This window comes from Tiliqua scincoides, chromosome 3 (genome assembly GCF_035046505.1).
Source record: "Tiliqua scincoides isolate rTilSci1 chromosome 3, rTilSci1.hap2, whole genome shotgun sequence".
Taxonomy (NCBI): domain Eukaryota; kingdom Metazoa; phylum Chordata; class Lepidosauria; order Squamata; family Scincidae; genus Tiliqua; species Tiliqua scincoides.
Window position 1 is genome coordinate 29,797,303 of NC_089823.1, and position 19,362 is coordinate 29,816,664.

Below are 19,362 nucleotides of genomic sequence, written 5' to 3' on the forward strand. Positions count from 1 at the left end.
CGCTGTGCCAGAACCACCTTTCAGAGCGCGATACCATAGTCTTTCGAGACTGAAGGTTGCCAATACAATATACATGTATCCAATATGGTTTGTAACCTGTGATTGATTTTTTTTCTATAAATCTGTCCAAACACCTTTTAAAGGTATCAGGCCAGGTACCAACACCACATGTTGTGGCAAGGAGTTCCACAGACTCATTATGGAACATAATTAACATGATGTGGTGTCTCTTTATGGCACAATTCTATGCATGTCCATTCAGAAGTAAGTCCCATTCATGTCTCTTCATATCTCTTCAGAAGTAATTCATTCAACAGGGCTTACTCCCAAGTAAGTGTGCATAGGATTGCAGCCCAAAGCACCTTAAACCAGGTAAGAGACTACTGTGTGTCCCAGAAACTGGTAGCTAGAAGCAAATCCTCAAACCATGACTTTGGGAAGCTAAGATGTATGTACATTCAATTTCATTTCTTTTAGACTTGTATTAAAAAAACTGAGGGCCCAATCCTAACAGGCCATAGCATTGGGTGTTGTAAATATGCTGTAAAGCATATTTATCCTATGAGTAGGGAGCACTGGTGCCAGGCCAGCGCCAGTAGGTGCAGGGCCCAGAGCAAGGTAAGAGCTCTGGGAGGTGGTAAGAGCTTTCAGGGCCGGGGGGAGGCATTCTGGGGTGAGAGAATGGTGTGGCAGGAGAAAGGAACTGGCCTAAGAAGAGGTGGAGTTGGCGGCATATCCTATTCTCCCTCCTAGCCTGGGTAGTCCAACACCCTTGGCTCAGTGCCTGCTCAAATACAGGAGCAGAGCTGAGGAGACCCATTGCCACCAACTGCTGACTACCCCAGGGTAAAGGAGCAAATGCTCCATTCCCCGGAAGAGACCTCTGGCAGTGACCTAGCACCCACAGGATCCGGCGGTCACCATTTTGGTGCTGCTGAAGCTGTGGACACTGGGAACCATAGGATTGGCTGTTAAAAGGTGTAAAGAGTGTGAGAGATGCAATTAGTGAAATATGATGGGAAGGATTATGGCAAGGAAAGGGGAAACAGGACAATAGGCAAAGGTTATCATTTGCTCTAAACAGGAAATAATGTTGGTTTTGATATTGTCTCATAACTGTATCAAAGCACAATACTTGTACAATAAACAGTGCTTTGAGAACAAATCAATAGGGTAAGAACAGTCAGATGGAAGCTAGAACAACTTTTCTGAGTTGGGAGCACACCAGCAAAGCTTTTTGTTTTTGTAGATATATCTGTTGAGTCCTTTTTTGAAAAGGAACACAGATTTTGTCTAATGGATAAGTAAGTTTTCATCTCAAAATGATACGTGGGAATGCTTGCTGAAAAAGCAAGTGCAAGTCCTTCACTCTTGATATGAAAACACTGGCCTGATGCGGTGCCTTTAATCCTGCTACCCCCAGGTTGTCTTTGTCTGACTGTCATTGGTCCTCAGTAGTCACCAAATAGATGCCTTTGCTGTGACTGCCCCTTGATGCACAAGATCTTTTACTTGAAATTGCATGGATTAGACTGGGGAATTCAGACATATAAAATGCATTTTAGCATTGAGACATCTGTTACCCCAAAGCTCTTACATTATTCAGAGCAATCACATTAAAATATATCCATTATGAGTCTGCATTAGTGTGGTGAAACATGGAGGTTACCCATAGTGAGAGCTTCTTGGTGAACAGCTCCTCTCTCCCACTCATAGCTGAATTTAAACTAGCTACCATACCATGGGTTGGTCCTATGAATCACTTTCTATCCTGTACAAAAGGGCTCAAGAAGAGAAAGGTGATGACGGTTAATGACTCTTTGCTTAAGGTATATTTGCACAGGTATTATTTTCTGGAACAAGTCCCAGGAAGTAATGGGTCCACACACTTCATTCCAGATGACGTCCCTGGCTAAGATTCCACTTCTGGGTTTTGCATATGGCTGTACCTTTTTAAACAGGTATCATGTTTCTTACAATGCTTCATGTGATGTCTAGACAGACTGAGTGAGCAATGTTGTCCCCTGCAAGTTTGCCAGGCCAAATGCAGAGCTTACTCACAAATAATTCCTCTGTTGCTCTTTGGTGGTGTGGAGTCCAATCATGAAAAAAAAACGTACAAAGAAGGCTAAAGTTAGATTTATGAGGCTGAAACATGAAGAATCAATGGAGGTGGTAGGTGGGAGGTCTCAGCTGCATCATTTTTTCTGGTTGCATGGACTACTAATGAGACAGGAGGATTCTCTCAAGTTGTAAGATAGCCTTAATGGGAAAAGTTAGACCCAATCCTATGGTTTGCTAGTGCCAGTGCGAGATGTCATAAAGCTCTGTAAAGCACCTTTTGAAGACTCGGGTGTAAGAAGTACTAGCAGGAAGGCCTGCATCAACCTGCCAACTCTGGATCTGGATCTGTGGCCATCAGGGCAAGTAAGTTCTGCTCCTGAGCAGGGGGAGAGGGCTTGTAACAGGCAGGGAAGGGTGGAACAGGGCGGATCAAGCCCAGGAGGGGGACAGGGTCTGCAGAGGAGGCTTACGTTATTTCCTAACCCCCTTTCCAGGTCTGGAAGCCCTACATAGGGCTTGGCAGACTTGCACCAATGATTTTGCTGGTATGGATCCAAGTAGCCCCATTGAGCAGGCTGGGGTTCGACACGGGGTAACAAATGCTCAGTTTCAGTGCTAGATACCGTGTGGGCCATGCAGCACCGTGCTACACCAGCGATGCATAGGATTGGGCTGCCTAACTGTTTCCACATTTCCAATTGTTTGCATTTCCAACCAATTTAGTTAGTGTCGAAGACTACTTCTTTGCATCATAAGTTTACTAAATTTAGATAAATGGTTCCTGCATTATTTGAATATTTATGTTACACTATCAGCTGGTTGCGACAATGAAGATATCTCCACTGGAAGACAAATGACAGCTTATGGTTTGGTAAAATTTTTTATGGGGTGAAAGGATCACCACAAGGTGGTAGCAAACTGTTGAATGCTGTTAGAAAGTGGGGGGGGGGGGGGAGAGGAGACTGATATACAGTAATTCCATCTAACTTGATGTGTCCCTTTTCAGGCTGATTTAAACATTTATGGTCTCCAGGCGGAGGCTTCTGAAAAGTGTTTCCCAATGGTGCTTTATGTGACGTGTACAACATGTAAAAGCTCTTTGTGTATTTCTTCAAAATGAGACTGCTCAGTAAACAAATGGAAGTAAAAATCCCCCTTTTCACACGTGTGGGAGCTGCTTCCTTGTGGTACAGAACCACACTGCAGGCAGCACATGTGAAAACTGCAACTATGCTGGCAGGACTAATCATGAAGTTCTTTCCCACCTGACCAGCAGAAAGCAACGTAGCACTCACTGGTGTACCTGGAGGATGTCAATGGGTGCAAGTGCTTGTGGGAGGCATGGCTGGGCGCACCCCCCCCACTGCCCCCAACAGTAGCATACTTAGGGAGGCAATGGGGGAAAATGCCCGGGGGGCCACCCAGTAGGGGGCACTGCCATGACCCGCTTACCCCCACCACAGGTTTTTTGGTGCAGTCTGGAACTGTGAGGAGAGTGGCTGTGCTCTGTAGCCACTGTTTCTGTGGTTCCATGCCAATCTGAAGGCCTCTCTCTCCTCCTCCCAATTAAAGAAAGGGGAGACCTTTTAAAGAAAGGGGAGGAGAAGAAGGCAGCCCTCAGATCGGTGGGGAACCGCCCTGACAGTGGCCACTGTCAGCATGATTCTGGACCACGTCTGTGGGCGGCCCTCTTCTTCTCTCTAAAGAAAGGGGAGGAGGAGAGGGTGATCCTCAGAATGACCAGGTAGCCAATCCTGCCTACTTTGATTTTGGAGGAAGCAGACAACATTTCTAGCTCTGATGGAGACTTTTGTGCCAATGCTAGTGGTGCGAAAGACTCCAAAGGAGCTTTTCTGTGTTACTAGAAGCGGTGCCCGCCTCCTCTGATTTTGGATGAGTCGAGAACCACTTCCAGCAGTGTGAAAAAGCTCTGATGGAAACTTTTGTGCCGCTAGCAATGGCGCAAAAGGCTCTATCAGAGTGTGGACCGCCTCCTTCCTCACCCCTTTTAAAAAAAAGAGGGGGAGGAGGAGGCAGGCACAGAAGTAATTGTGATGCTGCAGTGACATCACTGCAATTACTTCTGGGTTGGGGTGGCAGATGGGGGTGGCCCCCAGCACAAAAAGCGCCAGGACCTCTGCTGCCACTCAGTTTCACACCATTTTAGGGCAATCTGCTGCATCACATCTGGAGGTGTTCTGAGGGCCAGAAAGGCCATGCGTGGAATGACTGGAGGTCTGGAGGGACCCTGACCCCTGGATATGGTTATCTGTGGGTTTTGACATCTGTGGGGGGTCTGGCAATTTGCACTAACTAACTTACTGTGGAATGAACTTTCACATTTCTTAGAATTATACTATGTTAACGAGCACGTAGAGTGGTGGTGCTGGTGTGGTGATATTTTGTTCAAATACAAAATGTATTCAGTGTAAATACAATATTCTATTTTATGATTCACAGTAAAAACAAAAGAAAAAGAGGCATGCGTATATGGCCCTTTTTCTAAAGACCTTTGTCACCTTCGCTCCTTTACCTTCAGGGGCATGATTCAGAGTTGAGACCATGACACACACAATGTAAACTAGATCCTTTCAATAGCCCTGTGTAGGTAGTTATGGGTACAATCCTAACCCCTTAGGTCAGTGCTTTCCAGCACTGGCATAGTGGTGCCAATGGGACATGTGCTGCATCCTGCAGTTGGGTGTCACTCACAGAGGCCTTCTCATAGTAAGGGATGTTTGTTCCCTTATCTCAGAGCTGCATTGCCCTTATGTCAGTACTGGAAAGCACTGACATAAAGAGTTAGGACTGCGCCCTTAGTCTGACGGGTAGTTACTGGTACTTTCCTAATATTGCAGTCATATACACACCTTGTTGTTGGCAACCTTCAGTCTCGAAAGACTATGGTATCGCGCTCTGAATGATGGTTCTGGAACAGCGTCTAGTGTGGCTGAAAAGGCCAATTTGGGAGTGACAATCCCTTCCACATTGGGAGCAAGTGTAGTCTGTCCCTGGTCTTCTCCCTGGCTATGGGCCTTCCTTCTTTGCCTCTTAGCCTCAGACTGTTGGCCAAGTGTCTCTTCAAACTGGGAAAGGCCATGCTGCACAGCCTGCCTCCAAGCAGGCCGCTCAGAGGCCAGGGTTTCCCACCTGTTGAGGTCCACTCCTAAGGCCTTCAGATCCCTCTTGCAGATGTCCTTGTATCACAGCTGTGGTCTACCTGTAGGGTGCTTTCCTTGCACGAGTTCTCCATAGAGGAGATCCTTTGGGATCCGGCCATCATCCATTCTCACAACATGACCAAGCCAACACAGGCGTCTCTGTTTCAGCAGTGTATACATGCTAGGGATTCCAGCACGTTCCAGGACTGTGTTGTTTGGAACTTTGTCCTGCCAGGTGATGCTGAGAATGCGTTGGAGGCAGCGCATGTGGAAGGCGTTCAGTTTCCTCTCCTGTTGTGAGCGAAGAGTCCATGACTCGCTGCAGTACAGAAGTGTACTCAGGACGCAAGCTCTGTAGACCTGGATCTTGGTATGTTCCGTCAGCTTCTTGTTGGACCAGACTCTCTTTGTGAGTCTGGAAAATGTGGTAGCTGCTTTACCGATGCGCTTGTTTAGCTCGGTATCGAGAGAAAGATTGTCAGAGATCGTTGAGCCAAGGTACACAAAGTCATGAACAACCTCCAGTTCATGCACAGAGATTGTAATGCAGGGAGGTGAGTCCAGATCCTGAACCATGACCTGTGTTTTCTTCAGGCTGATTGTCAGTCCAAAATCTTGGCAGGCCTTGCTAAAACGATCCATGAGCTGCTGGAGATCTTTGGCAGAGTGGGTGGTGACAGCTACATCATCGGCAAAGAGGAAGTCACGCAGACATTTCAGCTGGACTTTGGACTTTGCTCTCAGTTTGGAGAGGTTGAAGAGCTTTCTGTCTGATCTGGTCCGGAGATAGATGCCTTCTGTTGCAGTTCCAAAGGCATGCTTCAGCAGGACAGCGAAGAAAATCCCAAACAAGGTTGGCGCAAGAACACAGGGGTCTGATGTGGCGCCATCGAAGACAACAGTGAATAAACTACTCTGAACACAGTGGGCTCCTAAGGAACCAGAAGAACCAGAAGTTGCTCTGTAAGGGCTATATGCTACTGCTGGTGACTCTGCCATGCAAGCTAATTATCCCCCACCCCGGCACATAGCAGTAGTCACATATGTACAACAGGTGACCATGAGATACATCCAACATGTGCAGGAAATTCAAGAGGCTGTTACACGGCAAATGTCTACAGTAGCTGACCCTGAAACATTCTGCCTTTCTGAACCGTGGAGTCTGGAAGTGCTGGAACGTTGCATTCAATACACAGTCAGTTCTCAGTATATGCAAATTATCCATGAGGGGCAGAATTGTCACTTATCTCTTGTTATCTGTGAATACTGTGCCAGTGTCACATCCAACACATGTCGGCATTGGCCCATAGAATTGTCGGGCACATTTGTGACTGCTTCCAGACTGGCTCCATCGTGTTGGGTACCATCTCGGGGACTCTAACTGAATCTTCAAAGCCCTGGTGATGATGAGAGGTCTCTGGAAGGCTACTGAGGGCTGCTCTGGGGCTGAGGAAAGCCCAAGGAAGAAGCGAAGAGACAGGTGGAGGAAGAGGATTAGTGAAGCAGCCCTCAACCCCATTGCTGAACTTTGAGGCCTTGTTGTTGGACCAGCAAACTTCAGTAAGTCAAGGGATAGCCAGCATGGAGAAATCGCCATCACCACAACCTTCAACGCATCAAGGAATATGTAGCACAGAGAAGGAAGCATCCAATGTTGAAGATGCCGATGAGCCCTATGACTCAGCCCATATACTTCAAGTTAAGATTCTGGTTCATGAAGTTTATAGAGTGAATGGTGAAGAGGGTCCCTGGACTTAACCCCATTAAGTTAACTTCCTAGAACAGGGGTGTCAAACTTGTTTCATATAGAGAGCCAAATAGCATTCATGATCTCTGCTGAGCACTGGAAGTGGCATCATTAAGCAAGAAGTGAAGTCACTAAACAGTTCATTATCAGAAATAAGCACTTTATTCTCACTTAGGAACACACCAGCTGCAAATGACAGAAGGGAAAATACACAAATCTTGTCATATTTTCAAGATATGGGAGAGCTCAGTTATCATGTGGGCTGCCCTTCCAGTAGTGATACCTCAGCAGCTGAGAGAGAGAGAGCAGCTAATGGTGGTGCTGGGAGAGCCTGAGGGCTGGATAAAGAGCTTCTACGGGCCGCATCCAGCCCCTGGGCCTTATGTTTGACACCCCTGCCCTAGAACCTAACCCCATTCCATATCTACTAGGTTTTCCAGGAACATAACCCTAATGGATAACAAGAACTGACTGTAGCATATTGTTCAGATGCAAATTCCACTGAAGGGATTGCCACATCTGGATGGGATCCTGATGGAATTCTGCCACCTCCATGGCAGGATCCCTGTGCCTTTAACAACTGCATGGCAGGAAGAAATTCAACAAGTGATGTTTCACCATTTCTGCATCTCCATGCAAGGGAAAACTGCTAATGGTATTTTTTTTGCCATTTGTATTGCTATTAAGATAATGAAAATAGGGGCAGTGCTATGCCTGGATAATCCAGCTAAAAACATGGTTAAAATCAAGCCCCCCAAAAAGAGGTGGGGAAACTTAAGTGGTTTGGGTTTTTTTCTCTAATTTGCATTAGAGGCTCTGAGGTGCAAAAGGAGACCATTATTGCAAGTTGTATTGCTATTAAGAGCATGAAAACAGAGGCAATCCCATTCCTGGATAATTCAGCTATCAGAATGATTGAAAACCTCCACCAACCCACCCCTGGGTGTGGGGAGGCTAAAGTGGTTTGGTTTTCTTCTAATTCACATTACAGTACAAAAGGAGACAATGGGTGCAAAATGATGGCTGCAAAAGGGTACACTGATGAGTGCAAAAGGAGACCATGGGTAACCATTGACACCCATGGGTGCAAAAGGGAACACTGATGGGTGCAGAAGGAGACCATGAGTGGCAGTGGGTGACCATTGACACCCATGGGTGCAAAAGCGAATACTGATGGGTGCAGAAGGAGGCCATGGGTGTCGGTGGGTGACCATTGACACCCATGGGTGCAACAGGATGGGTGCAGAAGGAGAGCATCTTGTGTGAAAGGGGCACAAGCCGCATAACTGCTGCGGGGCCCTCAGAGCTGCAGCAGCAGGCAGGGCACGTAGGCACATTGCAGAGAGGAGGGTGCCTGGTCCCTAGGCCTCGTTTCTAGGCAACAGCCTCAGCGCGGCGACGCTCTATCCGAAAAAGGAGGCGTCTCTGTGGTCGTGGAGGCGGCCGTTCTGCCCCGCGCCTCTGTGGTTGGCGGGGGATTTGGGTTGATACCCGAGCCTGGTGCGCACAGCGGGGAAAGTAGCGGGAGGGAGGAAGTTCGCGTTGCGGGGCGTGCTGGGCATGGAGTGGCGGCGCCTGGGCGGGCACAGCAGCCCTGAGGCTCCGGGACGGTGGTGATGCTGCTGCCCTGGTCGCCTGCGCGTGGAAGAAAGTCCCCCTGGTGAGCGAGCGCCCTGGAGTGTCAGCCCCTGGGCTGGAGGGCAGCCTGGTTCTGCGCCTGGGGCTGCTCAGCGCTTACTCGGAAGCAAGTCCCCTGTATTCAGTGGTCTTTACTCCCAGGAAAGCAGAGCAGCCCTGCCACGCACTGTGTGTACTCCCTGGTAAGTATGCGCTTTGCATGCGCTTCCCTGGAGTGTCAGCCCCTTTGGCTAGAGGGCAGCCTGCTTCTGTGCCTAGGGCTCCACACAGTGCTTACTCGGAAGTAAGTCCCCCTGTATTCAGTGGTCTTTACTCCCAGGAAAGCAGAGCAGACCTGCCACACACTGCCATGGGAGTGAATCCCATCAAGTAGCATGGGGCCAGTTTCTGAGGATGCATGCCTAGGACTGCATTGCTTAGGTCTCCCCCCCCCCCCTTGTGCATGTTCACATGGGAGTCACTCAAAGAAACTTGGTGGGAAACTTCTTTATGAGCAAGTATACTATGCATAGGATTAGGCTGTAAAGACAGCATCTTACAACCCAATCCTATGCATATCTACTCAGAAGTAAGTACCAATGACTTCAATGGGACTTACTCCCAGGAAAATGTGCATAGGATTGTAGCCTTAGTGTTTCCTGACCAGACCAGTGTGTGCTGCTTACAATACCAGTAGCCCCACTAAATCAGCAGAACAGCATTCCATCTTGCAAGAGTCCTAGGTGCTAAGAGGATGCTGGTAAGAATGGGATCTGCCTTGTATTACTGGTGAAAGTGGTTAGAAAATGTCCCATTGAACAGATTGTGCTGAGTACTTTTCAAGGCATATTTTTTTCTTTTAAAAGCTATCTTTCTAGCATTCCACAGAACAAGTGAGTCTCTGGGATTTCTTCTCTCTGAATTTGATCTGGTAGCCCTTGTTGGTGTAGCTTAGGGTGGGTATGTGAACACAGTTGAACAGGGTGTCAAGTTTAAATTTAGTTGGAAAAGTGCAGCTGACAGGAATACTATGAAGCTTGGAGGGAAAGATGCCAATAATTCTCTGTGGGGCAGTGTAGTTTGGGAGTAAGGGATGCACCTTTAAAAATAAATGGTGGCCCTTTAAATCAAAAGAGATCAGGTTTTGCATTCTGATTGTGCAAATGTTTGTTGTAGGAGAATTATATTTCCCTGTTGAGGGGGTGGGTGGAAATGTGGGATTGTTGCACCATGCATTTGAATCTCTCAAACTTTGCAGAGTTTATTGTACTCTAGTGGATCTGGTGTGTCCATATTTTATATGTAGGCAAAGAAATGATAGGCACACACCCTTTGCAGAAAATTGCTTTGGTGTCAGATTTGGCCTTTTTCCTGTAAGCAAACATTTAACCTGTTGCTCAGTGACTGCCCATTGAAAAATTAGTCATGCAAATTGAGGGAGCACTTGGCCAAGTCTGACATTTTAACAATGGAGCAGTCTTTCCCTTGGATTATTGTTGCCTTTTAGTTTTAGTAACTTTATTCAAAGACTTTGAATGAGACTTTGTGTTTTTGAAACACTAATTACCAAGTTTTAATCTTTTGGGTAAGGCAGAAAGCCAAATACATTGTATGCTAAAAAGGAATACTTGTATCTGAAATGTGTGAGCCTTGTTCATTATAAGCTTATTATGTGGAAGAATCATTTTAAATCTAAGGGGGCTGAGTTGTGTAATGTTTGTTCCAGATATTTGTTTCAGCTCTAAGACCTCCACCCAATAAAGAGTTAGGTGTGTTCCCATTTCTTTTTCAAATTACAGTTAAATCTGATGCAATGCCAGAGTGTCTTTGTTAACTGGGTGATGTTGTGAAACTTGCTAAAATGTTCAAGTATTTGTGTGAGTAAAGGAGGCAATTTGTACCTGGGCCCAGGAGCCAAAGAAGGGGGTCCAGAAATTTCTGGGGATCTTACATTTTCCAATCTCACCTGGACTTGCTGCCAGCGTGAGATGTGGGGGATACTAATGTGGGCTTATGGCGGTAGCTACTGCTGCTGCAAACTATAAGCACCAGGCCGAGGAATGCATACATGATATAGTATCAAATATGGAAGGAAACTGACCTGCTAGAGTAGCCCTTCAGCTTGTTTATCTGCTTGCCATGAAGGAGTGTATAGGAGCTCAGGGACACAGCTGTGGGAGTACAGCTGCTGCAGAAGCAAGTTTTGGTACACATAGGACAATTTCCATTCTAGTGTGAGCCTAAATATAAGGATTTTCTGCAATTATTTTCTGTCTTTTAAAGATTTTAGAGAGGCTTAAGAGTGTGTTTGGTTTTCCATATTACTGGGACTAGTTGCTAATGCTGCATGGGCTCTGCATTGGGAAACCTGGTAGACTTGGTTCCTAAGACTTTAGGCTGTTGCCATTCTCCCCCTAAATTGTTTTGCCTCTGTTCTGCCAATTCCTGTCGCCACCCTTCCTCTGCTCTGTTTTACTCTTCCCCTCCCCCTTGGGAGGGGGCACAAAAGAAACTTTGTACTCCCCAAAAAATTCTGACAGGGTGCATAGGATTTTCTGATAAATTTGGGTAATTAGGGATGTCCTTAATGTGACACTCTTCAGAACTTCAGACAGTCCCAAGGATTGATCTTGGGACTGGTGCTTTTCAACATACCAGGAATCGGGAATAAGCCAAGTTTGTGGACAAGTTTGCAGATGATACTAAACTTTTCTGGGTAGTTAAGTCCAAAAGGGATTTTGAAGAGCTCCAGAAGGATCTCTCTAAACCAGGGGTCTTCAAAACCTGGCCCGGGGGCCAGATGCGGCCCGCAGCAAGCCTGTATCCGGCCCGCAGCCAGGCTGTTGTCCTCTGGAAAAATCCATTATGGGGTACAAGCCATGATGTGTATACAAAACCTCCTGATTTTAGAAATGGGCTATGTCAGAATGCCAGATGCAAGGGGGGGCACCAGGTTGAAGTCTCTTGTTATCTGGTGTGCTCCCTGGGGCATTTGGTGGGCTGCTGTGAGATATAGGAAGCTAGACTAGATGGGCCTATGGCCTGATCCAGTGGGGCTGTTCTTATGTTCTCTGAAAGCCTCTGGCCCACTTGACTGAACATGACTAGAGCTGTGCTCTGATTGCACCTGGAGGATGCTCTGAGGGCTGGAGAGTCTGTGTGAATGAGCCCATTTATTCATTTATTCATTCATCTAAGTTCCATCTCTAATTTATTTATTTAAATTTTGTATTTAAATTTTTTTCTGGTCTTCAGCACTATGCCAGATATTTCATGTGGCCCTCTGGCCAAAAAGTTTGGAGACCCTTGCTCTAAACTGGAAGAATGAGCAGCAAAATGGCAGATGCACTTCAGTGTAAGTAAGTGTAAAGAGATGCACATTGGGGCAAGAAATCAAAATTTCACATACCTGTATATGCTGATTGGTTCTGAGTTGTCTGTGATGGATCAGAAGAGAGATCTTGGGGCAGTGTTGGACAACTAGATGAAAGTGCTGATCCAGTGTGCTGTGGCTGTGAGGAAGGCCAATTCCATGCTCAGGATCATTAATAATTAATAATACAGGTATTTATATACTGCCTTTCTTGGTCTTCAGATTTCTCCTCAGACTTTATTCAAGGCGGTTTACATAGGCAGGCTAATTTAAATCTCTGTAGGGATTTTTATAATTGAAAGAAGGCTCTATCTTTCAAGAGCTACAACAATTCAGATGTTTCATTCTGATCTGGCCTCCATCCTGGCCTCCATCCTCCCATGCTCAGAGCAGATGGAATAATCCGGCTCAGCTTGTCAGCTGCTTCAAAGTCTCGCCATTCACGGTGCTGGTGGCCTCGAACTGGCGGCCTTTGGATGATATCTTCAGGCAAATGGAGGCTCAACCCTCTAGACCAGACCTCCTGCCTGGGATTAAGAAAAAAAGGGATTAAGAAGAGCCTTGCTAGATCAGGCCAAAGGCCCATGTGGTCCAGCATACTTTATCTTGCAGTGGCCCACCAGATACCTTTAGGAGCATGTAAGACAACCCCAACCATCTGAGTTTTCACTATGATCAAAAGCATATAGCAGCTATTATAGGGGGAGGATGAGATTAGAAGAGAGCTTGACTTCTTCTCAGGATTGGTGCTACTAACTCGTCCTTATAACCCAATCCTTCGCATGATTACTTGAAAGGGGTGTGGGACTCAACAGGGTTTCCTTCCAAATCAGCATGATTAGTGTTGTAGCTTTTGTATATCCAGGGCCAGCCCAAGACCTCCTGACACACCATCTCAAATGCTATCTCCCTTATTTGATGATGTCTGCCTCTGCTCCTCCCACTATCCAGCTCAGCATTCTCTGCTCTCCATCTTTTCTCTTCCTCACTATCCCCCTGTTTCTCAATCCAGTGAGTGGAAGGAGAAGGAAGAGCAGTGGAGACAAGTAGGTGGACAGATAGGTGCTCCCCCATCCGTCTCGTGCCTGAGGTGAGTGCTTCAGTTGGCCACATGAATTGGACAGCCCTGTGTACATCAAACAATGTTGAACGTACTGTCAGCAGAGAGGAGGCTTTGGTATCATTCCCGAAAGACTGATGTTTGCTGTTGTCTATTCTATGATGTCTGTAATGGTTGCTTTTTGCATTGCAAGCACTTTCTTCAAGTCAAAAAGACATTCAGCCTGATCCTGTGCATTTCTTTATACAGTATTCAGGGGGGCTTTCTCCCAAGTAAGTGTGCATAGAATTGCAGTTTTCGTTGTGCTTCATTCTCACTGAAATGTGTGTGATAAGTGAGTTACAACTAATTTGTAGAACGTCGCATTGATTTAAGTAAGAAGAATGGGGTGTGTGTGCGTGCTTTCAGCTGAAAGCTATAAACAAACAAAAAATGAAATCTCCACATCTTCAAGGTTCCTTATAAAACCTCATTTAAACATTTGTGTTTGCTCTGTCCACTTGACATTTGTCAACCAGATGCTGTTCTTATTTGATCTGGTATGACAAGAGAATGTAGAATTTAGAAGCTTTCAAAAGTATGGTGTACTTCCTTGAGAGACTGAGAACATTTTATGAGTTTTTAGAACATTTTAAGAGTTTATTACTAATTATCAGAGTGGTAACATGAAGTGATGGATTGCCTATGCACAGCTGAAAAGGACACTTGTCATAGGTTATTGTTAAAAATATTTAAATAATGCTTCTTGTAAAAAAAAACCTCACAAAGCACTTCATAAAGTAAATGTAAAAGATGATTCCCTGTTCCAAAGGAGCTCACAATCTTAAAAGAAAAGGCACAAAAGACATCAGCAACAACCGCTAAGAAAAGACACAATGCTGGGGTGGATTGGAACAGCTGAATCAAAGAGGAGCACCACTTAGGTGCATCTTGGCTGAATTAGCAGGGGCAAAATTATTAGAAATGCAGTTAGAACAATGTGTAACAAGAAAATATTCTTATTCGTTTTTCAGAATGAATCAGTTTAAAAAAGAATTGTCTGAACCAACGTTCATTTGTGTGTCATTTGAAAAATTAATTGCGTTATGTCTCCTTCCTCTAAGGCAGTGTTTCTCACAGAGTGGGTCAGGACCCACTAGGTGGGTTGCGAGCCAATTTCAGGTGGGTCCCCATTCATTTCAATGTTTTATTTTTAATATATTAGACTTGGTGCTACCATGCTATGTGACTGCATTTGGGGAAATATTACAGACCTGTACTTTTAACCAGCATACGTAGTAGCTTTCTTTTAATGACCGTAAATGGGACTTACTCCTGGTAAGTGTGGGTAGGATTGTAGCCTAGGATTGTTAAAAATTGTCCTGCTTGATGATGTCACTTCCGGTCATGACATCACTTCTGGTGGGTCCTGACAGGTTCTAAAAAGTGGGTCCTGGTGCTAAACGTGCGAGAACCATTGCTCTAAGGCAGGGGTGTCCAAAGTTTTTGGCAGGAGGGCCACATCATCTCTCTGACACTGTGTCGGGGGCCGGAGAACAAAAGAATTAATTTACATTTAAAATTTGAATAAATTTACATAAGTTTACATAAATTACTAGAGGTGGAACTTACACGAATGAATGAAGGTCTTGCAATAGCTCAAGGCCTATGAACGGCCTTGCACAAAGCAAAGCTGGCCTTTTCTTTGCTGCCGCTACTGCATCACAGACTGCAGACATGCCGCTACTGCATCAACAGCAAGCAGTGGAGGGAGCCCTCATCCCACAGCTCATGCGAGAGGTCAAACAGTCGCCCTCACGCTAAGAGCAGTTGCATCGGGCCAGTGAGGGCTCCAGCAAATTTCCAGAGGGCCAGAGGCTCATTGGGGACTGGGGTGTCCCTGAGGGCCGCATTGGGAGTCCTCGAGGGCTGCAAGTGGCCCCAGGGCCGGGGTTTGGGCACCCCTGCTCTAAGGAGTTCAGGGCAACTTAAACAGTGCCTCCTCCATCCCCTGTTACAACAAGCCTAAGTATAGGTGAGACTGAGAGGTGGTGACTGTTCTAGGGTAATCTAGGGTAACCAGTGTGCTTCCTGGCTGAGTTGGAATTTGACTCTCCTTACTTGCAACCCCATCTTAATTTGGTCCAAGAAAGACCTTGGACATGTCACTTGACGTAGGGAACTGTAAGCTGGTTTCCTGAAGGGCCTACTGAGACCCAGTGGTTTGTTTGCTTAGCTAGAAAGAGCTGACCTATTCACAAATAAGGCTACCTACTGTGGGAAAACCCCCCACAGATAATAGTTTCTTTTCAAACAATAGGACTACTAAGAAAGTGGCCTTCTGCTATCATGAGACTATCATTACCCCACAGATAATAGTTTCTTTTCAAACAATAGGACTACTAAGAAAGTGGCCTTCTGCTATCATGAGGACTTCTGCTATCATGAGGCAGTGGAGAAGGCAGTGCTCCAGCTTCTCAGATTAGGGACCTGGAGAACATAGTTGATCCTCCAAACAAAGGGGAACTTCTTTAATGAAGACAGTTTCTGTCCCAGAGGGGCCAATGGCTGTAATTGGTCAAATGAAAACTTGCACAGTAAGGAATTTGTGCCTTCTAAATGACAACAGGGGCCATCAAAATGAATGGGGCGTGAAGCTTTTAGCAGAGGCTATAAAAGTGGTATACCCAGAAAAGGAGCACGATTTTTTCTCCTATCTCTCTGTATTTGATTTTGGTCTAGTGTTTTCCCCTCCCCCCTCCTCATTTTGTGCTTGAGTTTTAAGCCTGGCTTCTCTGATACCAGAACATTTCAGTTTTTCCTCTTAATAAATCCATTATGGATTTGTTTTATTCTTAGATTTTTTTTCTTTTTCTACAGTTTGCCTTAGCTATCTTCTCCTTTTTCTTTTTTTCTTTAAAAAAGCAAACTCATTTAGTCATTAACTTTGGGTTGATGATTTTTAGGCTATTTTTGGTGGTCTAAATTTCCATCTTCAGGAAGGTCTTACTCCATTTCCACGGAGCTCATTCTGAAACAGTCAAGCAAGTCTGGTAGCTATAAATGTGATTCATTTCCTTTGATTTAATGTGGTGGCTTATTAGACTGAATGAGGAAGCTGGCATAGGTGGATGATTGTGGCAGATTTTGCTGTATCCAGTGGGTTTGCTTTTTGAGGGGTGTGTGTTGCGTAGCAGTGGAAGTAACGTAGCAGGCTTAGGACTGTAAAGGGCAGAAGGAGTCTAGGCGTATAATTTTATGTTGTGTAGTATAGTTTCGTCTTACATGTATTGCTTTGCTAATAAGCCTGTGTTTAGTCACCATTTTTGCTTACTGCAATTTGTGTTGGTCACTTTGTCAGTTTTCTTTCTATTATGTAGCTTTATTTGCTTTCTTTTATATAAACCAACAAGGTGTTTGATTAGTCCCAGTTACAATTTTGGATCTGTGATTTATTCTGCTGGCTTGGCTTCGGCTCACTGTGATATAAAACAACTGGACTTTGGTCCTACTCTGGCCTTCTATAGAGATGGGTAGGATGGACGCTAGTAAAACTGCAGTGCAGAGATGAGACAATCACATGCATTAAAAAGCTGGTATAAAACATAGCCTATAACTACACTGATTTTGGATATAAAATCAGAATTTGAATGATGTGGTCTTCATGTATGTGCTGAGAAATGCATGTGTGCATTTAAACTTTGATATCATTTTATCTGCACCAAGTTGGGTAGGAAGAACTGATCATATTGATTGAAATTCTATTCTGATCATTTATCTGTGTCCCAGTCATCCCAGTTCAGACTAGATTAATTATAATATAATCTGTTGGAAGCATCAGTTTTGTTTTGTGATGTAGCTATGTGCTCCAGAGCCCTTATCTGCCTTTTTCTTTCAAATGTCTACAACTGCAAATGTCTGTTCCAACCCTGACACGGTTGTTTTTTCAAGTATGATTGAATGAATCTGCAATCCTGTGCATACTTGCCTGAGAGTAAGGGCCCAATCCTGTTCAACTTTCTAGCATGGATGCAGCTGTGCCAATGGGTGTGCCATGGGAATCTGGTGCTCCCTTACCTTGGGGGTTGCATTGCAGTTGTATTGACGTTGGAAAGTTGGATAGGATTGGGCCCTAAGTTCCATTGAATTAAGTGGGACTTTTGAATAGACAGACATTGGATTGTGCTACAAAATACTTTTGTGATAGATTCCACAGTGCTATGCAGTTCTGTGTATTCTCTCTTCCTGGATCCTTCCCTTCTGTATTATCTGTCAACCTCTGCTCAGTTAAAGGTGTATCCTCTTTGGCATATTTAAACTAGGATTCTATTTGACCCCAGAGGGACTCAGTGGGTGTCAGCATAACCAACCTTGACATATGCTTGTTAGACCATTACATGTAATTATATTTGTTGGTAGTTAAAATTAGTTAATATGTAACTATGGGCACAATCCTAACCCCTTATTGCAGCACTGACGTAAGGGCAATGCAGCTCTGAGGTAAGGGAACAAATCTTCCCTTACTTTGAGGAGGCCTCCATGAGTGACACCCAACTGCAGGATGCAGCACACACCCCATTGGCACAGCTATGCCAGTGCTGGAAAGCACTGACATAAGGGGTTAGGATTGCGCCCTATAATGTATAGAACTACCCCAGTCTGATATAACTGTCACAGATATATGGCCTATTTAGTCACACTCTCTCTTAAGTAGGAACCTGGAAAAGGTGTGTGCTATCTGTTGTTACCAATGAGGAAAATCACCTACTCCTAACATGACTTTAGTGTGACATGAAACTGAACTAACAATAAAATGGAAGGGACAATATACTGAATTGTAAACCTTGATGCATTAGATCAGTGGTGCTCAAGTTAGTGACTGTACTTAGAATGCAGTTCCCATCTGGACTGCATCCAAGTGTTCTGTCCAGGTGCCATGTGAAATGCTCCTGATTCAGAGAACAGGGATGCTCTTAGGAGTCCCAGAAGGCTTTGCAACAGGACAACCAGGCAGACACAACTGCCCAGAACATCCCTGTCCCCCAATCAAGGGGAACTTTGCGCAGCACCCAGGCGGAACCAAAAGGTCCACTCACCAGGCGGATGGATCCACGTGGATTCCGGATCCGGCCCCTGGGCCACTGTTTGCACAGCCGTGTGTTAGATGAAAAATCACACTGCAAATAGGATAATAGTTTTTAAAGACAAGCCGGCAAAATATCAAGCAGTGAGCTTTTGACCTCTGTATTGGATGGCAAGCTAAAGACACAGAGGGAGCCCCAACTGCCTGCAGTTGGTAAAATTAAAAGGGCTTGGGATTTTTGCCTCATATGGTGCTCCAGAGTCTCATTATTTTGGTTGTCCTTTGTGATATTCTTTTTGAGATGAGGCAGCCAAAAGTGTACACAGTAGTCCAAATGTGGTTGCATCATAGATATATGGAAAGGTATTATGATACTGGTCATCTTATTTTGATTCCTTTTCTAATAATCCCCAGCATGGAATTTGACTCTTCATTGCCACCACTGCCATTTTCATTGAACCATCCGCCACAACTTCAATATTTCTTTGCTGGTTAGCAGTGGTGTAGCTATGCCATCTGGCACTCAGGGGCACAAAATTTTTTAACATCCCCCTGGGTCTTGGAAGGTCTCCTAAAGGTACTCCCTGATACCCCTCAGGCATGGCACCTGAAGCAGTTGACCCCTCTGGAATCCCTTTAGGTAAGCCACTGCTGGTTAGTCACTGGTAAGTCAGACCCTGTCAGTGTTGAAGTCAAATTGGAATTCTTTGCCCAAGTGTGCATTACTTCAAACTTGGCAATTTTGGTGCTCACCCTGGATTCGAGATAAACCTATGAACATATTAAATACCAGCATTGGCCCTGATGCAAACTTTTGTGGGACCCCACCACTTGTAAAAGCTGTCAGCTTATCCCCACTCTCTACTTCTAGTTTTAACTAGTTACTGCTCTGTAAGAAGACCTACCTTTTTATCCCATTACTGCTAAGATTAGTTATGATCCTTTGGAAAGAAACTTTGTCAAAAGCTTTTTTGGAAGGCCACACTCACATGGTTTCTTTTTGCAGAAACAGGTGCTTCTTCAGCAAGGTGGGCATGCAATTTCCAAAATTCCCTTTCTAAGCTTTCAGTGTTGCATTGGAAAGTAGGCAGTCTCCCAGTAAGGAAGCTCTTTTTAATGACAAGTTGCATATTTTTGATAAGCAATCAACTATTGTACACTTTGAATTCTTTAAGGTCTCTGAGGTGTATGCAGGTTGTTGATTTGTTCTTTGTTAAACGTTTATTTGTCAATTAGCCTGTAAAATTCAGCTCTTGTTATTTCTCAAGTCAGAACTTC

The 19,362-nt window shown here is 45.0% G+C and overlaps 1 protein-coding gene across 1 annotated transcript in view; it reads left to right on the plus strand.

The window, feature by feature from the left end:
• The first annotated feature begins 8,712 nt into the window (after positions 1-8,712).
• The window catches only part of B4GALT4 (beta-1,4-galactosyltransferase 4), a 34,281-nt gene continuing 23,631 nt past the window's right edge, over positions 8,713-19,362 (plus strand). The window contains exon 1 of the mRNA XM_066620084.1: positions 8,713-8,792. The gene's annotated coding sequence lies outside the window, so the exon portion shown is untranslated. The remainder of the gene's footprint in view (positions 8,793-19,362) is intronic.